The sequence below is a fragment of the Suricata suricatta genome, chromosome 12 (genome assembly GCF_006229205.1).
Source record: "Suricata suricatta isolate VVHF042 chromosome 12, meerkat_22Aug2017_6uvM2_HiC, whole genome shotgun sequence".
In the NCBI taxonomy this organism is placed as follows: domain Eukaryota; kingdom Metazoa; phylum Chordata; class Mammalia; order Carnivora; family Herpestidae; genus Suricata; species Suricata suricatta.
The window spans coordinates 3,612,402-3,640,377 of record NC_043711.1 but is presented as its reverse complement, the minus strand read 5'-3'; the positions used below and the strand labels follow the sequence as shown (position 1 = coordinate 3,640,377).

The following is a 27,976-nucleotide window of genomic DNA, read 5'->3' as shown; positions in this document are numbered from 1 at the left end:
ACCTCACGGGTCATGGGTTTGAGCCCCGTGTCAGGCTCTGTGCTGACAGCTCAGAGCCTGGAGCTGCTTCAGATTCTGTGTCTCCCTCTCTCTCTGCCCCTCCCCTGCTCACCTTCTGTGTCATTCTGTCTCTCAAAAATAAATAAATATACAAAAATTTTTAAAAACCCCAACAGACTTAGCTACGGTATCCACCAACGTGACTGGCTGTGCGGGGCGGGGCCCAGCGGCTCTGTTCGCAGCCAGACCTTGGAGGAGGTCTTGGGGTGGGGGGAGCACAGGGATGGGGCTGGGGAGGGGGCAGGAGACATCCTTGATTTACCAAGCATTCCTGGACAATGATAAACCCAAGGTCACGGTCAAGCCCAGAACTCAAGTTGTCTTGCTCCCTCTCTGACCGTGTTTTGGCCTGAGGCTTCCAGAAGTCCGTTCTGCCATTCTCCAGCACGAGTTGTTCCTTGGTCTTAAGAGAAACTGGGAGGGGGGGGCGGCGCACAGCTCAGGTCCTTGAGCATCCAACTTCGGCTCAGGTTGAGATCACAGGCTTCGTGAGTTTGAGCCCCACATCGGGCTCACTGCTGTCAGCACAGAGCCTGCTTCGGATCCTTTGTCCCCCTCTGTCTGCCCCTCCCCTGCCTGTGTTCTCACAAAAATAAACAAACATTAAAAACAATTAAAAAAAAGAGGGCGTCAGGTGTTGGAAAAAAAGGGGCCAGTGGATCCTAGGCCAGCTCCCATGACAAGCAGCCAAGACTCGGCTGGCAGGGGTGGGGGGAAACGTTCATGGACCCCTCGGCCACAGGGTTTGAGGGCCCCTGGCCAGTCCCCGGTCCGGCCTGCGAGCCTGTAAGAGTCTCCCTGACTCCCGAGAGGACGGACGGAACCGGAGGCTACGGGAGGCCTGGCGACGTGGAGCTTAACATTTTTTAATCAGGAGAAGCTGGCGGCCCCTTTCCTTCTGCAGAGCGGAGACAGCGAAACTGCGAAGCAGAACGCCTTGATTTGGGGACAGCAAGGGAGCGATTCCTCCTTGTTTCATTTCTGGTTGAGTGGGTGCCCAGCGTGACGCGGGGACAGTGACGGCGACGCCGTAGCGGGTTGGGTCTGTGGAGCCAGCCCGAAGCCCAACGGCCGAAAGCTCAGGAGTGTTTCTTTTCGGCCGCGGGTCTGCAGATTAGCTGAGTGGTTCCGCTCGCCTCCTCCAGCCTCCGTGCCGACTCTGCACGGAAGGAGGGAGCCGTCAGCTCCGAGGGTCGTGGCCGGGCTCCCTCGTTGGGGGTCAGCTGGCTGCTGGCTGAGACAACTGGGTTTTCTGCCATGATCGTCTTCCGTGAGGATCCGGGATGTTCTCTTCTGGCAGCCACACCCGGGGTTTCGCGCACAGGGCTGGGCTCCAAGAAGGGAACAGAGGCATTCAAGGCCTCTGGAGCTCAGAAGCCGACTCTGTTCTGGTTGAACCTGGAGATGACTGTGGCCTCAGCTGACACTTTGGCTGCAGCCATTTGAGAGATCCTGGAGCAGGGGACCAGCTAAGCCGTGTCTGGGCTCATAATCCACAGAAACTGTCAGATTATAAACGAGTATTGTTTTAAGCTACGAAGTTCAGGCCTATTTGTTATGTGGCAATAGCTAGCTAATACACCTCCCCCCAAGCTCCTTGATGTGCAGAGCTCCCCCTGCCCATCTGTGGTTCTCTCTATGGATTGAGGTGGCCCTGATGGAGATCTAAGGGCACTCAGTGGTGTCCCAGTGGGGACTGAGTCACAAGGAAAGAGGGAGCAGCCTGGGTTCCAATGCAGGGTGTGGTGGGGATGGAAGCCCCGCATCACTCACTTCTGTCCTGGTGTCTAGCTTGGTCACTGGGGCCCCTGGGTGCGGGCGAGGATCTAAGACAAGCGGGGAGGAGGAAGGGAAGCAAGGCTGCACAAAACATTGTGTTCAACATCGCCACCTTGAGGCAGCCACAGAAACAACAGCAGGAATGGCCCCTCTCTCCCCCTCTCTGGCCCTCTCTCTCTCTCATGTTTGAAAGCATGACCCAGCTGGGGACTGAGAAGGGGGTCGGGGGGGAGGGTCTTGGACAATTTGAGGGAAATGTCCAGAGGGCAGCCAGAGGGAATGTGCGAGATTGGTGGGAAGAACAAAGGAGAACAGACCTGACCTGCATCCCTCCTTCTGGAACGGAGCCTTGAATTTCCCTGGGGAAGACCTCCCTTGACTTGGTTTTGGTCCATGAGCTTCTGGCAGGGTTGACTTCAGCCTGGGCGCCGGGGACGGAAGCCGGGGACCAGTGCAGCCGCTGCACGTGCATGCACTTGAACTCACCTTTGCACGCCAAGCCTGCTTACTGCGGAAACGCACAACCTGCTGTCCGGAGGTATTTTCGTGGCTGCTGAAACCCACTCAGCCCCGGGGAGGCCATGCTAGAGGCGGGAGAACTAGTCCAGCCTCAACCTTTACGGATGGCGAGTGGGCGGGGAAATACTGTGGGCCCCGGACCCTACTGTTGGGCTGTCTCCACGTCACCATCTCTGCCGGATCCTGGAGACTACCCACAGCCACCTGCTCATCAGCCCCCTGTGTTGGCCATTTCTGGTCTCAGTTCCTTCCTTGCTGCTTCCTGGGATCAACTGATAAGCTACCTGTCCCCTCCTGCCCGCACCCCCACAAATCCCTTACCTCAGTGTCCCTTTTTTGGGGACGTCCAACCCAAGACACCCAGTGCTGGCCAATCAGAGTTAGCTCCTGGGTTTGTGGGGGGGGGGCTATAGTTCTGCTATGGGGGAGAACACTCTCTCTCTCTCTCTCTCTCTCTCTCGTTTGCTGAGCTGATGGGAGCCCCGTCTTCCTACCAGCTCTCTGGTCCCCATTGGGAAACACTCCCCTGAGAATGGAGCTCATGGAAAGGGAAACAGATGACCTGGGCATGATTTGAGCACCTTGATCAAACCATGGCTGCAGCTGTTAATTTAATTACAATAGATGTCCTCTGGCTTGAGAAGACTATGAATGGAGTAGGGGTGTGTGTGTGTGTGTGTGTGTGTGTGTGTGTGTGTGTGTGACTTGCAGACCAAACAGCCCTGACTCCTGACGATCCGGAGCTGGGGAAGCTGCTCTCATAGCTTGCTGGGGCTGCCATCACAAAGTACTATAGACCGGGCAGCTTACACAATAGACATTTATTTTCTCACAAATCTGGAGGCCAGAAATCTGAGTGCAGGTGTTGGGAGGATTGGGGTGCTGTTGTTTTCCTGAGGCCTCTCTCTTTGACTTGGAGATGGCCGCCTTCTCCCCGTGGCCCCACACGGCCTCCCCTCTTTGTGCGTCTCTGTCCTAATCTCTTCTTCTTAGGACACTAGTCCTACTGCACCAGCACCCGCCCTGGCGACCTCCTTTAGCTCAGTCACCTCTTTAAAGACCCTGTTTCCAAATACAGTCACATCCTGAGGTCCCGCAGGCTGGGGCCTCCCCGTATGAGTTTGGGGGTGAGGACACACGATTCAGCCCATAGCACCGAGCCAGCGACCTCGGCCTGTAGAATCAACAGACCCGCTTTTGCTGGAGAACCGTGTTGGTGGGTCCTGGCAGCTGGGAGGCCCCGGGGCCTCGGGGCGGACAGGGGAGGGGACGGGCTTCCACCCTCCGCGAGGCATTAGACTAGAGCGGCTGAGTGAGCAGCTTCAGAGCTGGACCCGGGGCCAGCAGTGGAGGCCCTCCTCCCTCAGTGCCAGGCTCCCCAGGTTCAAGTCCCGGCCCTGGAACCTGGCTGTCCTGTGGCCCCGGGAAAGTCAGTTAACCTCTCTGTGCCCCCGAGCGGGCCTATGCTTATCTTCTTCCTCCACCCCAGGGCCTCACTGAGTCACGGCCCAGCCCCGGGCGCCCCAGAATGTCACACAGCTCCTCAGACCCTGCGGCCGAGCCCCGGCCCTCTCCGCCCGGTGTTCGAGGCCTGTGGTCTACTCCCCCGTCTCCTCTTGGTGCTCGAACACCGGGTGTAGGTCCTGTGTAACTTCCAGCCTCCGCACTTCTGCTCCAGTCCATCAGGACTTCCCCCTCCCACCAATTTCTCCAAATCCCTTGAGTATGAGGAAGGTAAGGCCCAGAGAAAATGTTGTCTCTTCCAGGAAGCCTTCCAGGGCTGTCCCGAAATCTCCCAGGGCCGAATGCAGGCTGTATTTACTGTCAATATCTGAAGGGCTTGCAACAGTTCCCATAAGCATCACATCAGCCCGACAGGGCAGATTCTTTTTCCCCCAAACCCATTTTGCAGACAAAAACGGAGATGTAGCAAGATTAACTCCCAGCCCAGCATTACAGGGGGAACTGAGACGAGGACCTGGCCATGGACCCCGAGACTGGGGCTGCCACCCCTGCTCTCCGGCTGGTGCCCCCTGATGCTGTGTGTTTCCGTGAGGGGCGGGCGGCCTGTCCTTGCCTGGGTGCCCCAGCAGGACACCTCCTCCAGGAAGCTGGGCTGAGACCAAGAGATGGAGGGATGAAGGGCGCCAGGGTGGAGGCTGGGGCGGGGGGGGGGGGAGGGCGTGCGGCAGGTGGCCAGGCAGGGAGGGGGCGAGATTGATCATCTGCAGAGCCCTGGGCCCATGTGGCCATGTGGCCAGTGGCTTTTGTGGAGATATGTCGCTTTGCAGACTCAGCATTTGGCTGGCGTCCTGTGACTGCCGTTTCCCAGCGTCTGCCAGGAACGGGGCCTGCAGAGGCCCCTGGGGCTGACCGGGCAGGGGCCTCTCCTCCGTGGTCGTAGCCAGGTGGACGTGGGTTCAAGTCCCGGCTCTGGCACCCACTGGATGACCTTGGGATGCCCTTAGCCCTCCCTGTAACTCTCCTTTGTCACACCCTCCTCCAGCAGGCGTGAATCCTGGAGGCTGGTGCCAACGCAGCGAGTGACACCCCCCATAATCGCAATGATACGAATCACAAGAGTGGTCGGACAACACGGCTTTGTGATCGCACATACATGAGTCTAAATTCCAGCCTTTGGAATTTATGAGACTCGGGATTGGAGGGAACCACGGGCAAGTTGTTTGGTGTCTGGGGGCCTCGGTGTTCTGACCCGCGCAATGGGTGCAGTGGTATTTTTCCCCTTGTGGAGGCCCAAGAGGCAAAGCCTGCAGTCCCCAGGGTGCAAGTGGTAAGGCTGCAGAGAGCTGGGGGTTGCCAGCCAGCTGACTTTCAGGGAGAGAATAGGCTGGAGTGTGTGTAGGGGGGGAAGGGGGTGCTCAGTATAGTCCCCAGGGTCCTAAAACGTGGAAGACTGGGGGCGGGGGCGGAGATGGGGAGGCAGAGCGGTGGCTGTGTGGAGACCCAACCAGCCTTTGCTGGCTCTGAAGATGCGAGGAGGGGCCCGGAGCCAAGGAATGTGGACGCCCCTGGCACCGGGAAGGGAGGCAGGAAACGGTTCTGCCCCAGAGATTCCAGAAGGAACCAGCCCTGGCTGCCACCTTGCTTTTAGCCCAGAGAGCGGTGTCTCACTTCTGACGTCCAGAAGTGTAGGATAATACAGTTTCCTGTTTTACTAAGAGCTTCCGTACGTGAGGTGATTTGTTACCGCAGCCGGAGAAAACGACTACCGGTCCTGCCTCCTGAAACCCACACGCCTCTTCTTCCTCACCTGCCAATCACGGCTGGCTGGAGGGCGGGGAGGGCTGGGCCTCGGTCAGAGACTACATTTCCCAGACGCCTTTGCAGCCAGCTAGCTGGGCGCAGCCATGTGACTGAGTTCTGGCCAATGAGATTTTGGGAGTGGCTTCTGGGACGGTTCCTTAAAGGGGACAGTTCTTTGGCGAAAGCCTTTGTCCTTCCACATCTTCTTCCTTCCTGGGGCTGGAACAAGGGTGTGATGGTCAGCTCTGGCAATCATTCTAGATCCATGAGGAGCACATACTCCATGGCAGAAGTCCTGAGGAAGACTCAGGTCTGTGCTCTTGAATAGCTTATTCATCCCCGGATGAATAAGCAAGCCAGCCATTTATTTACCAGGTGTCCAATGAACACCTTCGACCTGCCCCTGCGAACACGTGATCCGAACAAACATTTCTGCCCTCGGGGAGCTGACAGTTGGAGGAGGTAATGAACAGATACAGTGTCAAGAAATAAGAGTTAGAGGAAAAGAAAAAGCGTAAAAGAGATAGTGCAGAGGACTGGGCCGCTTGGTTCTTGGCAGAAGCACTGTTTTGAATAAAGACCTTAGTGATCTGTTGTATAAAATAAAATAAAAAATTAACGTGGAAGCAGAATAACTTGGATTTCCTAAAACTTGCAGCCAAAAACGCTGCCACGAGTGTGCCTTTCTTTGCATTCTCCCACCATCTGCCCGGGCCAGGAAGGACTGTACCCATCCCGTTTCACAGATCAGGAGACTGAGGCTGGGAGGGCCAGCTGACATGTTCAAGATCACACAGGTCATAGGAGCGGGAGCCAGGATTCGAACCCCGGAGTGGGTGGCTGGGGGCCACAGAAAGTATGTGGAGGCTGGGAATCATGCAGTGAGCTGAGTGTTTGGCGCAGTAAGACGAGCTGGGGACAGAAAGGTGCCTGAAGAGTCGTGTCCTACCCCCACACCTTTGGTTCTGCAGTCTCCCCGGGGCCTGTGATGCCTTCTTGCAATCCCAGCAGCAGCCACACCTCCTCCAGGAAGCCTTCCCTGTCCCCACTATCACTGGCTCTTCATGCCCTGCAGCTGAAAGCTCAGAGGGTTTGAGGACAAGTCCCTCCTCCTTCCCCAGCCTCTGAGCCTTCATGTTTATGCATTGCTCTGGAAAAAACTGATTACATTCCAGCCTGACCTTCTCCCTGTCGGCGGGGCCCATTACCTCGTCAATCACACGGCTCGGAGGGGGAAAAATTATTTTATCTTTAACGATAGTTAAAAGTGCTCAGCGGGACCATCACGGGGAGTGGGCGCGGGCGGCCGCTGGGCCGTGAGCTCTGTGTCCCACGGGCTTATGATTTGCTCTCTGCCTGCCTTACAGAAGCTGCTGGAACATTCCGATTTGTAGACTTAAATCCCCTCCTCTGGGGCTACCCCACCTCCAAAGGGAGCGCCTGCCTCTCTATGGTGCGTGCGCGCGCTTCCTGCCTTGACTCTGTCTTTCTGACTCCCTCTATTGCTGTCTTTTTCTGTTTTTGACTGTCTCTTTGTCTTTCTCTGTCTTTAGCAGTACTTGAGGAGACCCAAGTGACCCCTGCCGACTACTCACCCAGTGTGGGCGTCCACACTCCATTTGATCCTCCCCAACACCCTGTAGCGCGGATAGCACAATCAGGCCCATTTTACAGTTTTCTCCGAGGCACAGACAGCCAAGGCTCTTTTTCAAGGGCACCCAGCAATAATAACAAGGCTGGACTGGGGACATTTGAAGCTATGTTCATTTGTCACCGGACCTGGTCCCTGCAACCAGCCTAACCTGTCCCTGCGCAGGAAGAAAAGCCTGTCATCCTTTCCCTCTGAGCGCAGGGCTCAAGTCTTGGAGGCGTTGGAAGGCTCAGACCCCAGGGTTGGGTTTGAATCTTGAGTCAGCCACTGTGTGACCTTGGGGAGGCATTGAACATTCCCTTGCCTCTACTTCTTCATCTGGTGAATGGGCCCTCGTGGGCGGGTCCGTTGGGAGCTGGGGTCCTATTGTGGTAGGATTGTCAGATAAAATACAAAATGCCCAGATACGTCACAAAGAATTCTTGAGCGTAAGCATGTCCCACTACGGATGGGCTATCTTCTCCCCAAAATTCACGTGTGGTTTCTGAAACTCAGATTTAACGGAACCTCCTGTACTTTTATTATTGGCCACATTTGGCCACCCTTGCACGTGGCTCTGAAGGGACGGAAGCTTCTGGACATCGTGGGGCATCTGGTCTCCAAACACAGAAGCTGCGAGAGGTTCTCCATCGGAACCAGGGGGCCTGTGGAAATGGTGGCGTCCAGGAGCTTGGCCGCCTCCGGCAGAGCTGGCGGGAAGCCCAACATCTCACCAAGTGACAAGCAATGCAGATCCCAGTCGCGTCCCTGTCCCCATGGCTGGCGGGCGGCCACCCCATCATGGCCGGTCCCCAATCCTGGCGCCTCCCTTCCCCAGGTGTCAATACCTCCCATTCTAAATTTTGCCCCAGAAATCAATTAGGGCCCCGGGCAAGTTGATTATAAATCAGCTATTTTCATAATTGTTATGTCTTTAATAAATCAAAGCTGCGCGCGTCGCCGGCAAAATGGAGCTGTTCCCTGGGGGTCATCAATTACCAGGGGAAGACAGCGCCGGCCACACTCCCCCCGCCCGCCCTCCACCCGATCCGGAGCCGCAGCCGGCCGGCCAGGGAGCTCCTGGACCCGGGCCGGACTCTTCCATTACGAAATTGCTTAAGCAGCATTTTAAATAACAAAAAGGGTATCATTTCATTTTTTTTTGCAACGTGGAGATCAATACACTGTCCTTCAGATGGTGTGACGGATCATCTTGGCCCGCTTCTCCGAGTTAATCCAATTTCCCTGGGTCTGGCAGCTACGGGGCTGCCAGCCTGGCCCAGCCCGAAATGCATGGGCTCCCCATCTTCCCGTGACACCCCCCGCCCCCCCTTCCCGCCTGCCACGGGCACAGAGGATGGAGACAGGGAGGTGGCCAGGGATCTCGCCGAGGGACAGTTCTGTGCCCCACCCCCAGGGGGCACTGAATGATGTCTGGGGACATCCGTGGGCGTCACCTGGGGGGAGCCCCTGGCATCGAGTGTGGGGGGCCAAGGATGTGCACCCCCAGTGCCCAGGCAGCCCCTCCAGGGAGTGAGCGTCCGGAACGTCAGCAGCCCCGGAGGTGGAGAAACCCTGCCTGGGAGGTCATTCGTGGAGGGCAGTTTGGGGCACCCCAGTCTCTTCTGAGCCCTGTTTCAGGATTATTCCAAAGCTGGGAGGGACCAGGCTGCTGCCATAGTGGAGAGACCCGGGTTCGAGTCCTGTGTCTGTTTCCGACGGTTATAATCCAGAGAAATGGGCTGTTTAAAATTTTTTTTAATGTTTATTTATCTTTGAGAGAGAGAGAGGGAGACACAGAATCCCAATCAGGCTCCAGGCTCCGAGCTGTTAGCACAGAGCCCGACGCGGGGCTTGAACCCACGAACCGTGAGATCATGACCTGAGCCAAAGCTGGCTGCTTAACGGACTGAGCCCCCCAGGCGCCTGGAAAATGGGCTGTTTATTTCTTCCACCGTCACAGGTGTCTCCGGGTCCTCGGCTCCTGGAGCCATTGATTTGATCCAGCACTTACGGTATACCAAGCACCATGCTAAGCATTGGGAACCCAGCCCCTGAGAAGGAGAAAATGCCTGTCCTCGTGTGGTTTAAATTCGAGTCAGGCGAGAGAGGGTCAGAGCGTAAATAAGGAAAGGAGGGTGGTGATTTCAGAGCTCCGTGAAGGACATAACGTGGGTGACGACGGGGCGGCGAGGACAGGGAGGTGGCGGGGCTGCGTGCCAGTCAGGGTGCCCCAAGACACAAAGCCCACACGATGTGTTCATGCCCAGAAGGAGATTCGTCGTAAGGACTCGCCTCCTGTGCTCCCGGAGGCTGAGAAGCCCTGCTGTCTGTGGCCTGGACGTCGGAGACCGAGGACAGCCGTGGTGTAAGTCCCAGTCGGGAGAGCAGAAGGCTGCTGTCCCTGGCCCACCGCTCAGGGGAGAGGGAGGGAGACAGGGGGATGATGGGGAAGGAGGAAGGGAGAGAGGGAGGGAGGGAGAGAGAATTCTCTCCCTGGGAATGAACCATCATGGGAGGCTGCTCTGAGGAGGCGACGTTGTTGCAGGAGCCCTCAGGTGGCGGGTGGCGGCGGAGGGCGAGGACCCGGTCTGGGGACCAGGCTAGTCCTCGAACCGAGGCCGGGATGCGGCTTTAGGGGCCCGGGCGGAAGCTGCGTGTGTGAGCGGCCTCTGCTGGCCAGACGCGGCATTGCAACCTTGCTCTAGTGGCCCAGGGGGTGAGGCTGCGGGGGTGGGGCGCGTGGGGGCGGGGGTGGGGGTGGGGAGAAGGGTGATGAGAGATACACAACTTTTATTTTCTGGGCTTTGCGTGGCTCTAGGGGAGGGGCAGAGTTAGGGGCATCGTCTGTGACAGGCATGGACCCTTCAGTCTGTCGCTTTAGATGATTCCTGTGACCGTTGTGACAAAGGGTCCCAGACCCGCTGGTTTCAACAACACTTATGCATTCTCTCGCAGTTCTGGAAGCCGCAAGTCTGAAATCAGGGTGTTCGCAGGGCCTTGCTCCCTCCAGAGTCTCTCGAGGAAGAGGCTTCCGGCCTCTTGCAGCTTCTGGTGGCCCCAGGCATCCTTGGCGTGTGGTAGCCGACCTCTGTCCCTGTCCCCACCCTCCCACGGGCGTCTTCCCTGTGAATCTTCCCGTGACACTGTCCTCACTGGGTGTGGGCCCAGACCCCAGCTTCCCCCTTCTCGTAAGGACACCACTCACCCTGAACTTGGGCCCACCCCTAATGACTTCTTCTTAACACAGTTACAGTTCCGATGACTGCATTTCCAAATGAGGTCATGTTCACGGCCATGGGGTGTTAGGACTTCGGCAGAACTTTCTGGAGGGGACACAATTCAACCTATAACACCTGGCTCTGGGACTTCCTCCTTCTATGGGCAAAGCTACTTTGACCTCGTTGAGCCTCAGTTTACTCATCTGTAAAATGGGGTTGGCAAGGGTGCCATGGTGGTTAAATGACAGTGACACGGGGACAGCACGGAGCGTGGAGCCCAGCGGAATTGATGTCTAGCAGGTTGTGCGAACTTCTACTAGCAGACAAGTCCCCCCCCCCCCCCCGCCAGTTCGGCTTGGGTTCACCAGGCTCTTTTGTAACGTGGGAGCAGAGGGAGGACTTTGGGGAGAGTCTGGGAGCACTAAGGAGGGAGCCGGAGGGGTCCTGGGATGGGGGGAGGACTGGCCCACTGGGATTTGAATAATTGGTGGCGAGTTGAATAAAGGTATTATTTCTATTTTTTTAAAGATTTATTTATTTTGGGGGCGCCTGGGCGCCTCAGTCGGATGGGCGTCCAACTTTGGCTCAGGTCATGATCTCACAGCTCATAGGTTCGAGCCCCGCGTCAGGCTCTGTGCTGACAGCCTGGAGCCTGCTTTGGATTCTGTCTCCCTCGCTCTCTGTCGCTCCCCCCTCATGCTCACACACACCCTCTCTCCAAAATAATAAATAAGTAAACGTTTAAATATTTATTTATTTTTGAGAGAGAGAGGGTGACTGGGGAAGGGCAGAAAGAAAGGGAGACACAGAATCTAAAGCGGGCTCCAGGCTCCAAGCTGTCAGCATGAAGCCTGATGCGGGGCTCGAACCCACAAACCGTGAGCTTATGACCTGACGTCGGACGTTCAACTGACCGAGCCACCCAGGCGCCCCAAAGGTTCTCTTTCTAGAAGGTGGTAAGACAAAGAGAAATCCCTAACAGATATTGCGACACCCAGGCTGGTCCTACTGCAGGCCAGCGCACCGCGGAGCCCTCCCTACCTCAAGATCCAGCGAGCAAGAGAAGGGCGTGGCTGCTGGAGCCCAGCGGGAGCTGGGGGGGGCACGTGACGAGCCCCAAGCCCCCGGGAAAGGGACAGAGCAGCCCCACAGGGAGCGAGCCAGGGACACACCCCCAGGTCTCTGCACCGCACAGGCTCCACGTTTGCGTGGACACGTGCCTCAGGAGAAGCTACCCCGGCCCTGGGTCCCGGTAGAGAGACGTGACCTGCCAGGGGGCTCCTGCCTTTCTTATTCATTCGCCAATATTACTGAGCACCCGCTATGTGCCGGGCACTGTTCTGGGCACACGGGGCACAGCCAAACCATCAAAGGCCCCTGCCTTCACAAACTGACCATTTGTGGGAGGAGAAAGAGACACAAACAAAAGCACGACGAATTAATTATGCGCATAGATGATAAGGAAGGCGGAAATAAGTGGAGCAGGGCAGACTCAAGTGCAGGCAGTTCACGAATCTTGTGTCTCCCCCCCCATTCCCTTAGCTGTCACCAGCTCCCCCTGCAGCCCTGAGGGAAGCAGATTCAAGGTGAATGTGACAGAGGGGAGAGAGAGAAGGGGTCTGGGTGCTTGCCGACCTGTTGGAATACTGGATCAAACCCTCCCTGAAGCCCACCCCACTTCTGAATTAGACACAAACCTGGCCCCCCTTTGCCTTACAGGCTGCTGAGGTCGGAGGGAATTCAGGGACCCCACAGACTCGATGGGAAGAAGGATGGCGAGCTGGCGGAACGGATGTTTCTCTGGTGCTACCTCTGAGTTGCTGTGCAACATAAGGTAAGTGTTTTGCTATCTCTGGGCTCCAGTTTCCTCAACCATAACATGGGGTGAGAGTCCCTACTCGGCAGGGTTGTCTTGCGAGGCGAATGAGCAAGCATGTGTTGTGGGGGCCTGGTAGAGAGGTGCGCAGACAGCAGGCACTGAGAGAGAGAGCGAGTGGGGTAGGGGCAGAGAGAGAGAGAGAGAGAGAGAGAGAGAGAGAGACAGAGAGAGAGAATCGCAAGCAGGCTCCGTGCTCAGCACAGAGTCTGACGCGGGGCGCCATCTCACAACCGTGAGATCACAGCCTGAACTGAAACCAAGAGTCGGGTGCTTACCTGACCGAGCCACCCAGGCGCCCCTGAACCTTAGCTGTTTTAAAACCACTAAGAACTGGGGATTGGCCCTCGTTACTACTGCCATGTGGATCACCTGAACATGTACCGGCTCCAAATAACTCTGTGTCGCTGCTGCCCATGGTTTTGCGGGTCAGGAGTTCGGGGGCCACGTAGCCGGGAAGCTCTGCCCTGGGACCAGTCACGAGGTCACAGCCAGGCTGTCGCTGGGGCTGCCTCATCCGAAGGCCCGACTGGGGCCGGGGGAGCTGGTGGGAAGGCGGCTTCCTCAGGCGGCCGTGGGCAGGAGGCCTCAGCTCCGCACCACATGCGCAGCCTCGTGGCTCTGCCTGGGCTTCCCCACAACATGGCGGCTAGCTCCCCCCACCCCCCGCCCCTGCGCGGTTGATGCGAGAGAGAGAAAAAGCAGCAAAGAAGTTGCGGTGTCTTTTATGAGTCCCTGATGTTTCCGCTGGATCCCGCCGATACCTGGGGAGGCAGCCTGGGGTCAGTGCAGGAGACCCTCACAGGGTCATGACCGCCAGCGGGCTGGCTCCACAGGGTCACGTGTCACCCTGCCGCCAGCTCGTCCCGCCTCCATGGCGCTGGCTGGCTGGTGAGCTGGGGAAGACCACGTCTGCCTGCTGAGCCCGAGGTTTCCGTGAGGTGGCGGTGCCTCGTGGGGGAGCCTGCGGGGGGAGGGGCACTCCCCAGGAGGTAAACTGAGTCCCCTGGCTCCTTTACAGAACTGGGGACGCATTCACGCGAGAAAACGCCTCCTCTACCCCTATCCTGGTTGCCCGAATTTAAAGGTTTGAACCCAGAAATCTTGGCCAGGAGACCCAAAGGCGCTGCCGCCAGGGGGCGTCTGGAACGGGACGCACCGTCAAGTCCCAGCTCCACCGCCCACCGCGGTGTGACCTTCGGCAAGGGGACGGACGTCTCTGATCTCCAGCCTCTCAAGGCGTGAAGGGGGTTAGCCCTGGTACCCGCTTCACACGGGGCCTGAGGACTCACACCCCACCTCGTCACAGACCAGGGGACCTGGCTTGCTCCTTCCTCGCCGGCTGGCTCACAGGACGCAGTGCTGACGTCGGCTGAGGTCCTAAGGATCCTGGACCCACGTCCTCTGATTCTCGGCCTGGGACGCCGAGGCCTGGAGAAGGGCAGACAAGAGTGGGCCTGGGTGGCAGACAGCGTCCTGACCTCTCTTTCCAGGGACTCCGCGGCTGTGCTGTCTTTGGACATGACATTTCTGCCAAGGATTTAGGGGGAGGGGGTCGCTAGAGGGGGTGGGACTGGCCTGCCAGGCGTGAGCGAAACCCTGGGGTCGGGGGGAGACTTGGGGAGTCTGGGGAAGAGGCTGGGATTGGATCTCAGAAGAGAGAGTGAACTTTGACTCTTGCGGACCAGCTGGAATCCTGGACCAAGCCGCTCTTGAAGTTCACCCTCCTTCTGAAATAAATGCAGACCTGGCCCCGCTTTGCCTCGTGGGATGCTGAGGCCAGGGAACATTCAGGAAAACCACACACTCTCTGGGAAGAAAGATGGGGGGCTGGTAGAGCAAGCTTCTCCCCTGGACCGAAGCCTTCGGCAGCTGGGAGCCATGGAGGGTGTCGGAGCAGAGAACAGACCCCCTTCGATCCTTCAATGATTCCACTTTTCTTTCTCTGACTTGCTTGGAGAAGGCCTCAGGCCCGGAGCCGGCCGGCTGGGACCCCCCCAATCCTCCCACATCCCCCCTAAGACCGGCTGCCAGGTTCTCATCCCTGCGGGAGAGCCCGGCAACCGGAGACGAGAATGACCCGTGATTGTCGCCGAGGCCTCTGCTCTAATTTCCCAGAATGGGTTTTGAGCGGCTAATGTGGCCCCCGCTGGGCAGGAGATGGAGCTCCCGGCAGGGCCTCCCAGACAAGCGCTGGAGTTTCAACCGCTGCCGAGGCCTTAACCCTAACTGGTTCATGGCTGCTGGGGTCTCTGGAAACCTCCAGGACCTGGCGGGGCTCCTGGAAACCTCCAGCCCTGGAGCTCTGAAGGGCGAAGGCGGGGCAGGACCCCCGCTCTTCCCACCGGCTCTGTGGCCCCAGGCCCAATAGTGAGACTTGCTCAGGTTTAGGACTTCCAGGCGGTGGGGCTGGGAGGGGGGCTCATCGGTCGCAGGGATGGACGTGGAAACCGAGTCCCCGAGTGGGGCAGCCTGGAGCCAGGGTCCCGCCGGAGTTGGGGCTCGGCCTGGTTCACACTGACTCAAAGTGGATATCAGGCCAGTGTTTACTGAGTGAATAGAGGAATTCCCCAGTGGCCGGCTGGGACAGTCACTGTGTTTCTCTTTGTGGTCATGACCTTGTCCCTCCAGGGGTCCAGAAACTGGGGAGGGGGGGCCCTGGGGACAGTGGCTTCTCTTCCAGTGCCGTCCCCTGGCCCAAAGGATACAGGGACGGAATGGGGAGGGGCACTGCATGAGCTCTGTCCTGGGCCGTGTGTGGGGACAGGAGCAAGGACAGAGGTGGGGACAGCATGGGGGACAGCGGGGTCATCCTGTGGGGGATGGGGCAGCCAAGCTGAGGTCTAGGGCGAGGCAGGGGCTTGGTCAAGAGGGGGCGCTGGGGTCCGCCCAGGGCCACGTGGAGGTGAAGGTCATCTTCCCCTCCCCCGACCCTCAAAGGCCAACTTCAAGGTTCTGTCCATATGAGGTTACATGTGACAGTCACAGACCCAGGAGGGACAGGTGTTTATGGAGACCCACCAGGACACCCACGTCCCTCAGGGTAGAGGCCCACATCCTCCGGGCAGCTCACAAGGCCCTGTGCCGGCTGCCCCCCCCCCCATAGCCCACGCTGCTCCAGCCACACGGGCCTCCACTCTGTTCTTCCAACATGCCAGGCATGGTGTTGCCCCCGGACCTTTGCACACGCCATGCCCTCTGCCCCGATATCCACATGGCCGGTTCCAATCTCAACTCTCAACTCTCTTAGCGCCAACATCACCTCCTCTGGGAGGCCCTCCCTGATTTCGTGGGTTTCTCGACTTCATCATCTTATTTATTTTGGCCCTGAACTTACCATCATCTGATATTTCCTCGTCTGTGTATTTGCTTACGTGTCCCTTACCCGTCTCTCCGATTGGACCGCACGGGGGCTGGCAGTGAGGCTGTCGTGGCCGCCACCCATCCACGGTGCCTAGGGATGTTACCTGGCACACAGTCGGCGCTCAGCTCCTGCCCATCAGTGGAAGGATGGGTCCCGCCTTTGGGGCACCTTGACTTACTCAGGATGAACCTGCGAACCTTCTCTGTCCCAGGGCTCGGACGCGTCCTCAGGGTTCACTCTCCTCCAGGGCCCTGGTGGGCAGCAAATGACTGTGGTCTTGCTTGCATCTGAGACGCCTGAGGCGCACGGGCTGGGATCCCGGCCAGGACTCACCCCAAGGGCTCCGCGGAGTGGCAGTGGACGGCCGGGCACTGGGCACGGCCTGGTGACCAAGCCAGGCACGCCGCTGCTGGAGCAGACCTGTCCAGGGTGCTGCCTGGGTGCTGGGGACACAGGGGGACTGAGGTGGGCGCGGCCCCACCCTCAGGGGCTCACTGCCAGCAGGCCAGGGGTGATGGCAAAGCAAAGCAGTAATGGGGGAAGCTTAGGCATGGCGGGGGGGATCCCAGGAGGTCTTCCTGGTGGAGGCATCCTCCAGGCCCAGAGCTGGAGGGAGAAGAGAATGTCAGTTGGGTGGAGGTTTGGGGGAAAGCGTGGAGGTTTGAAGGCTGGGGTTTGGCCCAGCCCAGCCCCCCACCTGCAGGGTCAGATGCTCCCCTGGGCTGTTTTCTCCCCGGGATGCCCCCCGGGGCCTCCATCCTAGGCCCCAACCTGGCCTCCGTGTCTCTCCTCGTGGGTTCCCGTCTCCGAGGTGGCCACACTGGAGACTTGGATGTTGGCCAGTCTCTCACGCCTGTCTGTCCCCAGGTTCTGCCCAAGCCATCAGTCTCCTTTCTGCCCCCACGGCGCTGCCTCCACCGGGGCCCCCACCCGCGCTCCTCCCTGGCCCCCAGCACCCCGCATGCACCCTCCAATCACCCGAGGCAGTGATGGGCTCCCCTCTGGGACTTGGCTGCAGCCCCTAAAATCCCCTCTCTTGGCTCCTCCTAACACATCCTTCAGGTCTTTGCTCAGACTCACCTCCTCCAGGAAGCCTTCTGTGATGCCTTCCTTCCCTTACTGGGTCAAGACCCTTACCCTGTGCACCTACCTCCCAAATTACCCCCATCCCCCTGTTATCGAGCCTGTCCCTGTCCTTACACAAGGGCAAGCATTTTTAAAAATCCGTCTCAGTCTCTTCTGGGTCCCCTATACTCCGCACGGGCTCAAGCACACAGCAGGCGCTCACTAAATATCTACTGGAAGGAACACCCACTGGAGAGACAGCACGGGGTCTACTCCCAGGCCCCTGCAGCACTCAGTTCCATGGGACCACGCATCTGTGTCCCTGCAGGACCCGGGGCAGGGCTGGAGGGGACATTAGAAGGACCGAAGCCTGTGGGCGGGACGGAAGAGCAAGGAAGCGTCTGCGGGGAGCGAAGCCCCGGGATTTGGGTTGATGATCCCGTCGCGCCCCGCCCCCCATTTCCACAGAGTGCGTTTCTCCGGCTTGAACCCAGAACCGGGCCCGCACCAGCAGGACTGGAGTCCGCACTTTCTTCAGCAGCAGAAGAAACGAAATCCCAACAGAACCGCCTCCTTCCGTGGCTTCAAGGGACTGAACAAGCGTGTGTGTTATTAAAAAGACCTGCAAACAGTCGTGATTAATTCTGCCCTTCCCGCTGGGGCTTCCGTGCTCCCCCCGCACCTCCCCTGCACCCCCCTTCTCCCCGGTCCTGAGCGGATCCTGGGGCGCGGTGGCCCGTTCATTTCCTGACGACACAAGACCCCGCAGCCAGGAACACGGGCATGTGGAGCATCAAAGAGAATAACAGGCAGGGGGCGGGAGAGGAGGGGGGCAGCACGTTTAGGGGCGAGTTTTGCCGGAAGTGCGTGAGCCCGGGGCAGCTGCTTTCCTGTGCCCCAAGCCCAGAGCGGGTCATGAGTGTCCTCATGTCTTCCTCACGCAACTGTGTGAACCGTACCATCATTATCCCCATTTTACAGATGGGGGAAATGAGGCCCAGAGAGGGGCAGTGACTTGCCCAAGGTCACACAGCGCTGGAGTGGCAGAGCCGGGATTCAAACAAAGGTGGGCAGGCTGGTGTCTACCTCTGGGAGGTCCTTCTGCTTACAACCCTCTAAAAGGCTTGCCCCAGGGCAAAGTAGAGGCTCTGAATGTGGGAACTCAGGGAGCTTGCCTCGCCTCTCCATTCAGTCCATTCAGCTGCCCTGGGGCTGCTCCGAGGGTTTTCTCTAGACTAGTCTTGGCCCTGAGCTAGTCCCGCCCAGACCATTTTCTCCTGTCTCCTCTTTGGACCACAAAGACACTAGGTAAGGACCTGTCTCAGGGCCTTTGCACTTGCTATCCCCACTTCCTGGATCACCTTTCCCCTTGTTTCTCCATGTGACTGTCTGCTCACAGCTTCCCCCCTTCAGAGAGGGCCTCCAGCATACCACTGTCCCCAGTGTCACCCCATACTTCATGTCCGTCATCCTGCCCCTGGGTACGGGACCACGTGTCTTGTCCACTGCTGTCTATTTGGTGTTAAATGGTGGTGCCAAACTTTTCAACAATGCTAAGAGTCAAAGGGTATGATTGATGCCCATTTTACGTATGGAGACACTGAGGTCCCCTGACACCGAGGGTTTGCCCAGAAACCCTCTATTCTGACTCCCTCTGGGCCATGATCCCTCAGAGGCCGGGCGTGGAGGTGGGAGCCTCTGATGATGGGATCGAGCTAAGGATTTTCAAATGGGGGTGTCCCAGATGGCGCTGCCGGGCCGGTGACGTCAGCGGAGTCGGGGGGGGGGGGGCGCCGGGGGGCTGGAGGGTCAGCGGACGGAAGCGGAGGCGGGAGGGAGGAAGGGCCGCGTGGCCTCGGGGAGCCGGAAACCGCGGGCACGGGGTCTCCGTGGGGCCCCCTCCCCGGACGAACCAGCCCCGCCCCCACCAGGGTTCCGGCCCAGCAGACTCTTGGACTTCATACTTTCCAGAACCTGCGACGCCAGGGGCGCCTGGGGGGCTCGGCCGGCGGAGCGTCCCACGTGGGCCCAGGTCACAATCTCACGATTTGCGGCTCTGTGCGGACAGCGTGGAGCCGGCCTGGGGCTCTGTCTCCCTCTCTCTGCCCCTGCCCTGCCCGGGGTCGCGCGCGCTCTCTCTCAAAATAAATAAAATCTTAAAAATAATAACTGTGCGGTAACTAAGCGGAGGTGTTTCTCAAGCCTTGAAGCTCAGGCAGCGCAGCCCCCACTCTGGGTGCGTGGTCGCCTCTGGGGCGGACCCGCCTGTCACGTGACCACTGGGAGCCCCCCGCCAGGCTAGTCCGGGACCTTCTGCCCCTGCGGGGTCCAGCACCGAGCCCGCACCGACAGCAGCTCAGCTGATCTTCTGGCCTGAAAAGCTGAACGAGTCAACACACACGATTATGACAGAGAAGGTCCGGGGACGCAGGCCACCCAGGAAGGGCCCTCGGGTCCTCGGTACCCCGGACAGCCGTCCGCCCCCCCATCTCAGAGCTTTGAGCACCCCCAGATAGCTCCGCCCTCCAAGGTGGGAGCAGAAAGGGCTGATTGCCCGCAAGGCACAGAGAGGGCAGGCGGATGGCTCCAGGTCACACAGCAGTCACAGAGAGAGAGAGAGAGAGAGAGAGAGAGAGAGACAGAGACAGAGAGAGAGAGGACACAGGAGGGGGCTGGCGCCTGGGTGGGTTCTGCTTCCGAACCCCGTCCCACCGCGGCCTGACGCCCGCCCCCAGCCCCGGGGGCGACGCCGGCATCTCCCAGGCACCGGGCCACGGACGCCTGGCAGGACTGGCCGGATGAATCCGTTCTCCGCCGCCCCCGCGCCGCACCCCCTCTTTGTCAGTATCTGAGAGCCAGCCGCAAATCCCCTTCCCCGAGCCGCCGCCCGGAGCTGGGAGCAGCTCTTTTATTTTCGGTCCGTGTTTATTTATGCTCGCCACCCCCCTCCCCTTCCCAGCTCCCGGGGAAGCGATTAACCAGGCAAGGCCGAGAGTAGAGGAACAAAGACGCGCATTCGGGCTGCCCGAGCCGAATGAGGGATTTTCAGGCGAGAATGTGGCAGCCAAGGTGGAACGTGGGGCCTGGATTGAAAGGAGCCCGTTTGTTGGTGCAGAGGGTCCTTGGGTCCTTGGGCTTCGGCACAAAGGCCCCGGAGCTGCCAGCAGCCACCCCCTTTTCAGGGGCCACAATAGGGCGGTTAAGCTCCTGCCGGGCCTCCTGGAGCCCACGGGGCTCAGCTGGCGGGGGCGGGGGAGGGGAGGCTGGGGGGAGGGAGGAGGCAGAAGAGAGGCCCCCAGTCAGAACAGCGCCCGATGCCAGAGGATCACGCGGCTGGGGTGGCATCCCGGCTCCGCTGGCATCCGCGTGTCCCCAGCACCTGCCCTGCACCAGCCTCTGGGCCAGGCCCCGGGGACCCGGCAGCCAAGACGACAGAGGCCACCCTCTTTGCCCTTGCACAGCTGACCTTCTAACTGACTGTGACCTTCATGACTTTGCGGCTCTGGGCCTTGGTTTTCCGTACCTGGAAAATGGGCTGCTGCTGGAGCCTACCTCCCAGGAGGTTAAAACAGAAAAGCCCCTGGAAAAGCCTGGCGCAGGGTCAGGGTCCCTAAACATCAGCTCGCATCAGGGGCCCCCCACCCCTCCTCAGCCCTGCTGACATCCAGCGGGTCATTCTCTGTGGGGGGAGGGGCCACTGTCGGGGGTCCCGGCCAGCATCTCTGGCTCCCCACCCACTTGATGCCCGGAGCTCCCTCAACCCAGTTGTGACACCTACAAATGTCCCCTGAGGGGTGGAGGTGGGGGACAGATGACCCCCCCCCCCCGCCCTGCCACTGCCTATGAGCCTTCCTGTCCCCAGAGGCAGGCTCAGCGGCCCAGGGTGCGGTTTCTGCCCCACACCCCTGCCTCGTGGGGACTGCGGGGCGGCCCAGGCTCTGATGAAGGTCCCTGTCACAGGCTGGGGACGAGAGGGGACAAAGTTGTAGGGGTGGGGGGGGGTCTGGTCCTGTGGACGGCGAGCTTTAGAGCCGGACGCCTGAGATCCACGGTCCAGGCTCCTCCCTGCCCAGCACAGCAACCCATTCATTCATTCGTTCATTCATTCATTCATTCACTCTTTAACCCCTCAGTGACGTGCTCTGTTCTGGCACTGGGACACCTGCGGTGCGGGAGAGCTTGCAGTCTGGGTGGGGGCAGCAGAGGGACACGTGACTGGGCAGTTACCACAGGGGCGCTGAGAGCCATAAGGGGGTTAGGGGGTCAGGAAGGCAGCCAGAGCGCCCAGAGCGGACCCCGGAGCCTGGAGGTCAGGGAGGTGCTTCCGCATGGAGTCTGGTGAGCTGGGTGGAAATGCTGGTCAGATTTTAGGAGCTCTTTGGGGAGCAGGGCACGGGAAGGCTCGGGACTGGAGGTGGGGAGGCCAGGGAGGAGGCGAGGCCGGACCGGAGGCCAGGGTGGGGTCTGTGCGCGGGCAGGCGGGTCAGCTGGGGTCCAGGCAAACATCAGGGGGGCCCTGGGAATGGGAGCAGGTTGGGGGCGACCCTGAGGTCTGAGGCCCCCACAGGGGTCCCTCCAGGTGTGGGTGCTGCATCGGGGAGCCATGCAAATGGGGCCTGAGCAGGCGACAGCCCGAGTGACGGGCCTTTATTAGCTCGGGAGCCTCATGGGTCTAAAATAGCATCGTGAAGGCAACAAAAGCAATTTGCCTTCTGAATTTTCATTCTGAACGGATGATCTGCTTTTAATCAACCAAGGCGTCCCAAAATGCTCTTAATTACCCCGAGTCAAGGGCTCGGCAGTAATTCCGATGTCGACTTTCAGGCGGCCGTGATTTGGTTTTTGCCAGGCAGGTCCTGGGGACGGGTGGGGGGACGTCGGAGCCGCAGGCAGGGGCCGGAGGCAGGCCTCAGGCCAGGGGGTCGGGCGTGTCCGGGCAGCCTTGGCCGAGTCACCGTCCCTTGAGGAGCCTCAGTTTCCCCTTGGAACAATGCGGAGAGCTGGTGCCTGCAGGGGGAGATAAGGCGAAATGAGCTGGGACACTGCAGAGACCAGACAAGTGACTTCCGCCCCCGGGTCCGGCAGAGACGCAGCCCCGAGTCAACGACCCCGCGAGTCAACGACCCCGCGGGTCCTGCTCTGGAGGTGCGCCATCGCCACATCGGAACACCCCTGCGACCCGGGGGGGTTGTGTCGTCTTCGCCCCCAGGGCCGTCTCTTCCTCTGCGGGAAGTGGAACAGAGGCAGATTTTCTGTGCCGTGACATCCCGGAGTCCCCGGGCGGTAGCCGTCCGCGGGGGCGTGGGAGGCCGGGTTCCAAAGGCCAGCGGAGCCGGGGAGACGGCACAGCGGAAAGACGGTGTTTTTGGGACTCTGCCAGGGGCCCCCGAATCCTGGAGCCTGCCCCACCCCCAGGGCCCGCGTGTGGGGACATCCGCAGACACAGCCCGGACGTCACGTCACATGATGACAAGGCACTTACTTCAGACTCTCCCTGAGGACGGGGTTCTGGCTGTGGAGGTGGGGTAGGAGGTCCCCTCCCCCGTGACCCTGGTTTGCTCCCGGAAAGAACTGGAAGCACTGGGCAGGGATTCCATGAGGCCTTCGCCCTGGGGAAGGTAGTTTGGCTGATTTAAATTCCAACAAGTGGACTGGGCGCCCTGGGGGCTCCGGTGGTTGAGCATCCGGCTTCGGCTCAGATCATGATCTCACGGATTGTGGGTTCGAGCCCCGCGTCGGGCTCTGTGCTGACAGCTCAGAGCCTGGAGCTGCTTCAGATTCTGGGTCTCCCTCTCTCTCTGCCCCTCCCTTGCTCCCTCTCTCTCTCTCTCTCACACACACACAGACACACACTCTCTCTCTCTCTCTCTCTCTCTCAAAAAACAATAGATAAACATTAAAAATATTTTAAAAAGAACATATGTATAAATTTCCAGGCAGGTCTGAGCAACTCCAGGGCCTATGTGGACAGGTCCGACAGGTCGTGGGGGCCAGCGCTGACTCCGCCACCTCCTGGCCCAGTGGCCTCGAGCCAGTGACGGCCCCTCCCCAGCCTAGCGTCTTGGCGCGTAAACTGGCACCAGCTGTCACCCCCGCATGGGTGGGCGGGTAAAGTGCGGTCACGCAGGGACCCTGCTGAGCAGAGCACCCGAATATAGCAAAGGCTGGGAAGGTGCCCCCTCCTAGGGCAGGAAGTCTGCTCTTGACCCCAAATCTGCGGCACCTCCTTCTACCCGACCCGTCCCGAACGTCGGTCCCTCCCAGGCATCCACAGCGCCGCGCCCCAGAGCGCTCTCCGCCGGCCGGGGACCTGCCCCGGGTCACCGGATCCAGGACCCCGGCTCGCGCAGCAGGCTCCGGGAAATTGTTGGTTTGGGGGCGCCTGGGGGCTCAGTCGGTTGGGCCTCCAACGTGATTTCGGTTCAGGTCACAATCTCATGGTCCGTGGGTTCGAGTCTCGTGTTGGGCTCTGGGCTGACAGCGTGGAGCCTGCTTGGGAGTCTCTCTCTCTCTCTCTCTCTCTCTGTGTCTTCTGCTCCACCACTCACACACTCTCTCACAAAGTAAAATAAATAAGCCTTAAACATTTTTATTAAAAAAAAGAAAATTGGGGCACCTGGGTGGCTCAGTCGGTTAAGCATCTGACTCTTGACCTCAGCTCAGGTCATGATCTCACCGTCCATGGGTTCAGGCCCCACATCGAACTCTGTGTCCTCAGTGTGGGGCCTGCTTGGGATTCTGTCTCCCTGACTGTCCCTCCCCTGCTTGCTATCTCTCTCAAGTAAAACTAGAAAAAAATTTTTTTATCAAAAAAAAAAGAAAATTGTGGTCTCTGCGGCACACAGAAAGAGCCCTGGGGGGGTCTCTACGTGGCAGTAACGGTTCTGAAGTGACACAGGTCATTTCCCGTCAGGTATGCCGGAACAAGCCGTCCAGCCCCACGGGTCCAGGCAGTCTCAGATGCCGGATACACAGGCTCATGCAACAGTCAGCTATGGCTGCGTGACGAGCATCCACCTCGAATCTCTGGCACAACAGCAAACACTTGCTTCATCCTCGCATCCTCAGGCCAGCTGGACTCCATTCTAATCCGCGACCTGAGTCCCGATCTGGTTGGTGCGCTTCTGATCTTCCTTGGATTAGTGGCTTCTTGAGGCGACTCTGTCTCCTGGCTAAAGGCAGGAATGGAGAGGGCGTGAAGAAGCACACGGCGCCCCCTAGGGCCCAGGCTCAGAACTGTCACTCTGTCACTTCTGCTCGCATTGCCTTGGCCAAAGCAAGTCACACGGCTGGGGCTGACATCAGGGGGGCAGGGGAGAATTCTCCCCACGGAGTTTGGGAAGAGGTTGAATGAAATTTGTCGACGATAAGGTCAGCTTCCAGATCCTAGAAGTGGAAGGTCAGGAAATGCTTGGTGAGAGCATTCTGTGTTAGCACACATGACCGTATGCGTAAAACCCCAGGTTGTGACAAGTCCAGGTGTGTGTGGGTTTCAGGCATGGCTGGATCCAGGCACTCATTTCTCTTGGTGTCTCTCCTCGGCTGTCTCTGCGTTGCTCTGTTCTCTGCTCCAGGAAGATGCCTGAAGCAGTGATACCCTCAGATCAGCCCAGCTTTGTGTTCAGCAGGAAGCGCCTGTGCTGTTTTTACTTTTTTAATGTGTATTTATTTTTGAGACAGACACAGAGAGAGACACAGAGAGAAACAGAGTGCGATCTGAGAAGGGGCAGAGAGAGACACAGGATCTGAAGGCGGCTCCAGGCTCCGGGAAGTCAGCACAGAGCCCGACGTGGGCTCAAACTCACAATCAGTAAGATCATGACCTGAGCTGAAGTTGGACGCTTAACCGACTGAGCCCGCTCTCCCTCCTTACCCCACCTCCACCCCTGGCACCTTGGGAAGGGTCTGCAGTGTAACACTCCATTTCCAGGTGTCACATCTCTCCAGCGCCATGTGACAAAGAAACAGCAAACTTCATTACTTGACTGACAGGTAAAATGAGCAAATTACAGCCCTCCTCCTCGCTCCCTCACGCGGCCAGTTCCAGCGAGCAGCTCATCTTTTGCAAAAGACGCTTTCCGCTCCCAGTGCCCCCCGTGTGGCGCCCCCTTCCCTAAGGGGGGTTCCAATTATAGGATCCAATGCCCAGGCTCCCAGGGGGCCGGGTCTGAGATCCCGGGAGAGACTGCTGACCCGCAGCCCCTCCCAGGCCCGCCCACAAATGCATTTGCTCAAACGGACTTCTGGCTGCGTTCAGTACGGAGCCCCTCGGCCGAGGTCAGAAAAACAGGGCAGAAGCCGGCATGCAGCTTGTTTAATTGATTCGCTCTTAATTGGCTGCCTTCCCGGATGGTCCGGAGGAAGCTCCTCTTGGGCATTTCGTGACCACCCACTTCCTCCCCAGCCTGGGGGTGGGGTGGAAAGAAAGAGCTAGAGCCAGACCCCCCAGCCCTGAGTGCCGAGGGGAGGGCCGGCGATGGTGCCCAGCGGAGAGCGCCTTACAGACAGACCTGGGGTGGAAGCCATGCTTGGCCGCGCATCCACTGAGACCTCAGCCAAGACACACAACCCATCGTGCCTCAGTTTCCCTGTGTGCAGAAACCAGAGAGCCACAGCATCTGATTCATAGAGCTGTCATAAAGAGTTAATACACGAACAGCAGGGCCACCAGACTTCTGAAAAGGGCCAGAAAGGCCCAGTTCTGCGGGGCACACGGTCCATTCTGCCACCCTGTAATGGCCCGTGAGTGATACGTAAACAGGTATGGCTGTGTGCCGATAAAACTTTATTCATGGACCCCGAAATGTCCATTTCATATCATTTTTGTGTGGCTCAAGATGTTATTCTTTGATTTTTTTCTTCCCCCACCATTTACAAATGTAAAAACAAAACAGGTGAGAGGCTGTATTTGCCCTTGGGCTGACCCTGATGTCTCTGTAGCATGGACAATAGTACTTAGCACAAGAAAGCACTCAACAAATGTCACTGTTGCCATTGTCGCTGTTGTTAGTCTTGAGGTCATAAAGGGGGGCTCAGAGTTGGGGGATGAGAACAAGGAGGGAGCTCGGGGACACGGGGGGGGGGGGGGGGGGGCTCAGTCAGTTGAGCATCCGACTTCAGCTCAGGTCATGATCTCATGGTTTGTGAGTTCAAGCCTCGCATCGGGCTCTGTGCTGACGGCTCAGAGCCTGGAGCCTGCTTCGGGTTCTGTGTCTCCCTCCTCTAAGAAACCCTTCCTGACCCCCCGGGGTGAAGCAGACCTTCTCTGGGCTCCCCCCGCCCCTCAGGTCCTGGGCACCCAGCTCAGCACATGTCATGCCAGGTGGGGAAAACCAGTGCTGGAACAAAGGAACTCAGGTCTGTGTCTTCTCTGGCCAGAGAAGGTTGGGAAAAGACGAACAGCAAAAAGATGTGACATCTTTCTCCCAATTCCCAATGGCTCTTTCCTTCAGCTTCTCCCTCCTCCTCTTTTTTTCCTTCCTTCCATCCCTGAAACCCCTCGGGGCCCAGAGCCATTGGGAGCAGTCTCTCCCTTGGCAGACAGATCAGAGGTGTCTCTTACGACTCCAGGCTCCTGGCGTTCACACTTTTACGTGACTCCTCCCCTTGCGTGTGGGTGGGACTTGTGACCTGCTTCTGACCAATAGAATGCAGCAGAGGTGCTAGGACGTCACATCCGCCGTATGTTACCGTATAGGAGACTCTGTCTTGGAGCAGGCTTGATGCTCTTTGCCTTTCTTCCTGGCAAGCGGCCTGTAGGGGCAGCCCATGAAGAGGGCCATGCGGCAAGGAGCAGGGTGGCCTCCAGAAGCTGAGGACAGCATCCATCCAGCCAAGAGTCGGCAGGAGGCAAGGGACATCAGGTTTACAGCCGCCAAGGAAGCCATCCTGCCAGACCCGAGGGAGCTGAGAAGCAGACCCGGCCCCGATGGCGCTGTTGTCCTGGCCGTACCAAAACTGCAGCCTTGTGAGACCCTGAAGCAGGGACCCCACGAGGTCATGCCTGGATTCTCCATCCACAGAAACAGAGATCATAAAAGTGTTGTTTGGACTGGCTATGTTTCAGGGCGCCCAGTCGGCTAAGCGTCTGACTTCAGCTTAGGTCATGATCTTGCGGTCCAGGAGTTCAAGCCCCGCATCGGGCTTTGTGCTGACAGCGCAGAGCCTGTTTTGGATCCTGTGTCTCCCTCTCTTTCTCTCTCTGCTCCTCCCCCACTCATGCACTGTCTGTCTGTCTGTCTGTCTCTCTCTCTCTCTCTCAAAAATAAACATTAAAAAATTTGACGTTGCTATGTTTCAGGTAATTTGTCACGCAGCAGTAGCTAACTGATACACGGCCACCTAACCTTGCCCTTCAGAGATCTTCTACAGCTCAGGTAACATACTAGGAGATACAGATTTCCCACTCAACCTCCTTGGGCCTTAGTGAGTCCCAAAGCCACAGGGTGGGGAGCGGCTGTGCAGGGGCCTCTCGTAGGCAGGGCTGGGCCACAGCAGCCAGAGAGGGGTGGCCAAGGACACGGTGGCCATCACCTCCATGCCTGTGGGATGTAGGCTACCTGCCTGGCGAGGAGAATTAAAATTCCACTGCCTCCAAAGCCCCTGGGCTGTGTCCGCACTGGGCAACAGGTTGTAGTGTAGGCTGCTAATAAGCGTAGGGGCTCATAAGGCACCGGATGTTGGTTCAGACGGGTATCGCATTACGCCAATTAAAGGGAACATAGATTCTCTTCAGTTCTCTTGCAATCCTTCTAAAACTTTTTTAAAATTCTGTGTCTCCCTCTCTCTCTGCCCTCCCCTGCTCATGCTGTCTCTCTCTGTCTCTCAAAAATAAGTAAATAAAAATTCTTTTTAATGTTTATTTATTATTTTGAGAGAAAAAGAGAGGGAGACAGAATTCAAAGCAGGCTCCAGGCGCCAAGCTGTCAGCATAGAGCCTGACGCGGGGCTCGAACCCACAGACTGCAAGATCATGACCTGAGCCGAAGTTGGACACTTAACCGACTGAGCCCCCCAGGCGCCCCTCTCTTTCAATCCTAGAAGCATACCATCCTGTACAGTAGCCAGTAGCTACATGTGGCTCTTTAAATTTAAGTTCATCAGTATTAAAGAAAATTTGGGGCACCTGGGGGGCTCAGTCGGTTAAGCATTGGACTCTTGATTTCGGCTCAGGTCACGATTTCATGGTTCCCAGGATC

The 27,976-nt window shown here is 58.6% G+C and overlaps 2 long non-coding RNA genes across 2 annotated transcripts; one reads left to right on the top strand and one right to left on the bottom strand.

The window, feature by feature from the left end:
* Positions 1-11,983: 11,983 nt before the first annotated feature.
* Positions 11,984-17,395, top strand: LOC115272995. The gene is made up of 3 exons (XR_003900597.1): positions 11,984-12,059; positions 12,193-12,307; positions 17,247-17,395. It is a non-coding gene; the product is annotated as an uncharacterized LOC115272995 (long non-coding RNA).
* Positions 17,396-21,491: 4,096 nt separating this feature from the next.
* LOC115274810 lies at positions 21,492-22,365 on the bottom strand. The gene is made up of 2 exons (XR_003901264.1): positions 22,261-22,365; positions 21,492-21,785 (listed from the first exon to the last, which is right to left on the bottom strand). It is a non-coding gene; the product is annotated as an uncharacterized LOC115274810 (long non-coding RNA).
* Positions 22,366-27,976: the final 5,611 nt, after the last annotated feature.